This window comes from Sceloporus undulatus, chromosome 11 (assembly GCF_019175285.1).
Source record: "Sceloporus undulatus isolate JIND9_A2432 ecotype Alabama chromosome 11, SceUnd_v1.1, whole genome shotgun sequence".
NCBI lineage: Eukaryota > Metazoa > Chordata > Lepidosauria > Squamata > Phrynosomatidae > Sceloporus > Sceloporus undulatus.
In genome coordinates this window covers 7033948-7039947 of record NC_056532.1, presented here as the reverse complement: position 1 = coordinate 7039947, position 6000 = coordinate 7033948, and the positions used below count along the sequence as shown (strand labels likewise).

The following is a 6000-nucleotide window of genomic DNA, read 5'->3' as shown; positions in this document are numbered from 1 at the left end:
CCCCCCCCTCAGCCTCGCCGCCTAAAAAGCCGCCCCATCATCGCCGCCTCTGTCAAATAAAGGCCTCTAAGGGCCACCGTCCAAAGGCCGCCGCCGCCGCTTAACGCCGCCATAATGGGCGTCCGTGACGCAGCCGTGAGGTAAAAAAAGACCTGTGAAGCCCATCAAAAGCGACCCCCTTAACTCCCCTCAGGCCCCCGTTTCTCCTCCTGGTCCCAGGCCTTACCACTCCGTCAACGATCGCGGCCAAAAAGAGTAAAAAGGATAGTCGTTTTGCTTCTTCGTCCTCCTCTAACGAATCGACACCTCTCGCACTTCGCTCGAAACTCTCCGCCCAACGTCCGCCCGCTCGTATTTATAGGCTGCCCTGAGGCGAGGCCCCGCCCCTTACGCGTCACTGCCGTACGCCTCCGCTAAAGAAAATAGTCCCCCCGCTAAAACGGTCAAAAGTAATTTGAAATGTTTCCCTTCGCTCCTAAAGGGAGAAGGAATATAAAGAGACGCGGTTTGGTTCGCCTTGCGAGGGTTTTTTGGTGGTTAAAAGGTAATGTTGAGGGGGGGGCCGCGGAGGGATATGTCAAAAAGAAGGGCACAAAAGGAATTACAGTGCGGATGGAAGGCGGGCTTTAAGGCGCCACTCGGCGGTGATTGGTAGACAGGAGGAAAATCCGGCCTCTGATTGGTTCTCCGGTGAGGCAATCCACTGGAAAGCTCTGGAAGACTCTAGGACGGAAAAGGGCGGAGGTGGGACAGAGGTAAAGGAGCCCGGATGAGCGTCTCGTCGCTGATTGGTGCACCCTGACGTCACCCTGTTGCTAAGGCCCTCGGCCTCGGAGAAGATTTGCTCTGGTGGGGGCAGTGTGACGTGTGCGCATGCGCAGCCACAAAAGTGTGAGGGAACGTTGGTTCCCTTCAGAAACCATTTATTTATTTACATTTGTTATTTAACATTAAATTGAAACCTTGTTTTCCCTTTATAGAAAGCCCAGGGGCAAAATGGTTTTATTTCCCCTTAAAGGGAACACAGTGGCAAAGTTACAAACACAAACATGGAAATTAAATAGGAATTAAAGCCTGAAGAGAAGTAGAAATCATAGCAATAACAATAATATCCTCAATTGCCTTTTGGATTTAACCCTAAACATGGAATTTGGCGATAAAACATACCCTCCTCTTGTAATATATATGTTTATATTTATAAATTACATAATAATTTATATACACATATGCATAATTATATGTATATATATGTATATACATATACATATATACATGTACATATATATATATATATATAAACACATACACATATATATATATATACACATGTGTGTATATATATACACACACATATATGTATATATATATACACACACATACACACAGGTACATATGTATACATATATGTGTGTGTATATATACACATTGTTTTGGAAATTGAATATATACACATACACACATATATATATAGTGTGTGTGTGTATATATATATATATATATATATATACTGTATATACACACATTGTTTTGGAAAGTGAATATATACACACACACGCATATATATAGTATGTGTGTGTATATATATATATATATATATATATATATATATACATACACTTCACACACATATACATACACACATACATAATATGTATATGTATGTGTATATATTCAACATCCAAAACAATCCTCAAACATCTAAAGAGTCCTTTACGATTCCAAGCTTGCAATAAGTCCTTTAAAACATTTTGTGGGTCCAAAGAAACGTGTCGCTTTGTCTTTCAGGAGGAGCGGAAGACGCGGCTTTTTGCCGCCTCATCGGACAATTCCGGAATGGAGATGATTAACTCCAAAAGAGCTTTTAAAACATATTTCCCATCCTCCGTCATCATCATCATCATCCTGAGGATTGTGAGTGTGACACAAACAGCAGCTGACTCTTGCAACGCTGGCAGAAAAACATGGCGCTCTCATGACCGGCTCAATTGCATTTGAGCATTTCGGTTTCCCAGAAGGAACGAAAGGAAGAGAGCTGTTGTGAAACAACCCATTACTTCGAAGGAAGGTTGGGTCTGTTTACAGGGAAACATATCAGGCAGCAAAACACATTTTAACATTGGTTGCCACCTAACCACACTGCTTTTGAGCAATGGGTTGGTACAGCGTTCCTTTGGCTTCTTTCGTTTGGGCAAAATCAACACGGTGTTTTTTCTGGGCCAAGGTCACCCGAGTTCGGATTACCTAACGCCAACAAATTGAACTATAGACGTACCCAGGCAGATCTTTCTGGAACGGCTCTGACTCACTCGGCCGACTTGTTTGTTAAGCAGCCTGCGTTTGTAAAAAGAATGTGGGTTTCAGCAGAACTGAAGCGAGAGAAAGGGTCACGGATGACCTTTGGAAATGGAGTCGCGGGTTTAAAACCGGCAAACGGTCGCCAGCCACAGATGCTGGAATAGGCTCTTCTAGAAAGTGGCCACAGAGCCTCGAAACACCCACAAAAAGCTATGGATGCCGGCCACGAAAGCCTTCGGCTTCACAACATGGTTCTTTTATCTTAATACCCTGCAATAGGGTTTCCTAGGGTCAAAACCCACACCGTTGTTGTTGTTATTGGGGAAATATGTCCAGTTAAGGCTATACATACATGTGTGGCTTTGACATTTGTGGACTTGATTATGTGCGTGTTTGATTCATATGTCCTCCCTAGAAATCTCTTAATGCCTCCAGCGCAACTCTGCCAGGGGTTGACCATAGAGTCAGGCTGGAGGACCTAGGGATTCCTAGACTTCTCTAGGCATTTGTAGGTCCTCCAGCTTCATTGTATTGACACATGTTGACTATAGGGTTGCACTGGAGGACCTGGAGATTTCTAGAGAGGTGTTCTCATATATATATATATATATACACACACACACACACACACACACACACACATATATATATTTAATTTGGGGTTTTCCCACATTCATGGATGTCCTTCTCCCCGAACCCCGGCAAATGTATAGGGACCACTGTACCAGCTTTCTGGTTTCACAGAGATCGTCCCCAGGATTGCTAAAGGGTTCGGTGAAACCTGGAAACTTACATCACACGACTCCAACCAGTCAGTATTATATTGGTTAGCTTTAATATATATATATATATGTATATATACACACACACATACACACACACACAGAGTGGACCCTTGTTATACGCTGGGCTTTGGTTCCCGGATCCCCCATGGATAACAAAATCCGTGGATGGTCAAGTCCCCTTAAATATAAAGACATAACAAAATGGTGTCCCTTATAGAAAATGGGGGGGGGGGAAATCAAGGTTTGATATTTGAAATGTTTGAACATTTTCAAACCGTGGATGCTTGAATCCGTGGATAAAAAATCCGTATATAAGAAGGGCCGACTGTATATACAGTATGGTTTAAATGGCTTTAGAAGTCTGTCATCGGGTCTTAGCTCCTTTTTCAAACCCATTTTTTCACTTCCCATGAGCTAACGGTTGTGTAGAAAAGGGCATTTCGGCACCTGTAGCTTGTGACCTGGTTGTACGACAAGCAGCACCTGCCGAAAAAACACACCCTTTTCGGCCATTAAAGGCACACGAATCCTCTCCAGTTCTCAACCTGGCAGTTTTCCTCTTGACTTGTAGCATTGGAAAATAAAATTACCCCTTTCTAGAACGGTCACTTAACGTTTCTCTCTTTGTTTTTTGTCCCCTTCCATGTCAGACGATGCTAGAGTTTCGAATTACAGTCGCGTTGGATTCCCTTGTGCGAGTTTTCATTGTGGGCCGTCTCAAGATGGCTTCCCGCGGAAGCAGAAAAACAGCACCGGCGAACAGAAAAGTTTCATGCTTCCCTCTGCCTGATTCCAATGCAGAATGACTCCTCTGCCAGGAAAAGCTCTCTCCATCTAAAGGAACAGGAGGTTGCATGTTAATCCTTCTCCCATAGCCCCCTGTTCGTTTCCACAAAGCTGACCTACGCAGGAAAAAGCTTGAGCGCTTTCTCAGGCGCCCTTTGGTATATATTTTTTCCTGCCCGGATGGCAAAATGGGCACCCGTCCCAGAAACCTCGTCCTGCTGAGTCATTTCCATGCAAGATACCAGCATGTGACGTTGGGTGCGGGGAGAAAACGGCCTTGTTTTATTCCAGGCTTATCTTTACAAGTGTACTTTGAACCGTTTGCAGTTTCTGGACTGTTCCCCCTTTCACCGTCTTCTCTCCTTGCTGATATCAGGATACGGCCTGATAAGAAACCAGGGACACGTAGCAAGAATATCTGGGCTGGACGAATGACCCTTGTAGGCAAGGGGTAGTAGTAGTAGGCATTGCAAATGGGATATATACCTTAGCAGGGTCTCTCTAGTTCAGTCCTTTATGCTTCAAATACTTAAACAGGGCTATCCTATCACCTCTTAACCTTCTCTTTTCCAGGCTAAACAGACCCATCTCCCTAACTCTCTCTTTGTAAGGCGTGATTTCTAGACCCGTCTCCATTTTGTTCACCCTTCTCTGGACACGCTCAAGCTTCTCAACATGCTTTTCGAATTGTGGTGCCACAAAACAGAGCGCTACTATCACTTCCCTCAATCTAGACATTGTACTCCTATTGACGCAGCCTAGAATCGCGTTGGCTTTTTCGGCTGCGGAATCACACTGTCGATACATCTATCCACGCCTCTATCGCCATCTGACATTAACCCTCTGCATTCCCACTTTCTCAAATGCTTTCAAAACGTCCCAGTTTCTCTCTCCTCCTCCCACATCCCCCTTTTGTCCCTGTTGAAGGTAGGCCGCAAATGGGGTTTGATGGCCAAAAGTAGACTCACGCGGCTGGAAGAGACCCCCAAGGGCCATCCAGTCCAGCTCCAGAAGACATCATCAAAGTAGCCATCCAAAAAAGGGGGACCCCACCACTCTCCTAGGCAGCGTTTTCCACCGCCAAACAGCTCTTTACTATCAGGATGGTCTTCCTAATGTTGAGGTGGAAGTAAGGGGGAAAGAAGAGGAAGGGTATCTTCTATTTGGGGGGCAAAATCTTGCCCTTCCCAGAAAGCTCTGGCCAAAGCAAGCTGCTGCAGACTTTCCAAGCTTGTCCTTTCTTCCTCATGGATAACTTTTGTTGAGCTAAATGTTTCCATCCTGACATCTTAGCATTCCCAACTTGACCCCATTTTTGATGGCACTTGGCCACACGTCTCCCGGTTTTCATCTGTGAAATGCTGGAGGCTATGATAATATTAGACAATATGGTGGCAGTCTTTATGTTCATCGGGACAATTTGTACTCCTTTGCCCCCCCCCCCCAGCAAAGAGAACTGTAGTTTGGCAAGACTTCGGAGAGCTCAGGCACCACAACAAACTACAAATCCCAGCACTGAGCCATGGCAGGATAATTTGCAGTGCGGGCGCAGACACGGGCATTTAATTGGGATGCTTTTCGTGAGTCAAATTCTTAGGGAAACAAGCGTCTAACTTTTTGGGGTGGCAAGAGAGGTAAGAATAAGGGAAAGGGGGTAAGGCAAGAAACAAGGAAGGAGATAAAAGCATGCTTTAAAATGAGGACTAGAAACTTGACTGCCAAAATAAAGCTGCTTTGGGTCTCTTTGGAGGTATGCTGTTTAAATGATGCATGCACCCTAAGAATCCGGAAGCTGCACCAAAGCTGCACTCCGGTGCTTAGGAAGGGAGTGTGGCTTTGGCGCGACCTCCGACTCTTAGGACCCAGGTGTCATTTAAACAGCATACCTCCAAAGAGACCCCAAGCAGCTTTATTTTGGCAGTCTGTAACAGACCTTTATGTTGGAAAGATGGTGGAGTGGAAGGAGACGAGGAAGATAAGGGAGGTGACCTTTATTGCTGAGTACAAATGAAAGGCAAACATGTCTGACCAGCTTGGGGAGTGTTTCTAAGCTAGATTTGCTCAGCTGAGCAGCGCTGGGTGTGGGCTATAATCTTTCCATGCGCAGAATAAAGTGATTCATGTTGGAATTCAC

At 45.0% G+C, this 6000-nt stretch overlaps 1 protein-coding gene across 1 annotated transcript in view; it reads right to left on the bottom strand.

Moving 5' to 3' along the window:
- Positions 1-368, bottom strand: part of UBB (ubiquitin B) — a 5973-nt gene extending 5605 nt beyond the window's left edge. The window contains exon 1 of the mRNA XM_042442511.1: positions 223-368. The gene's annotated coding sequence lies outside the window, so the exon portion shown is untranslated. The remainder of the gene's footprint in view (positions 1-222) is intronic.
- Between the last annotated feature and the right edge of the window lie 5632 nt (positions 369-6000).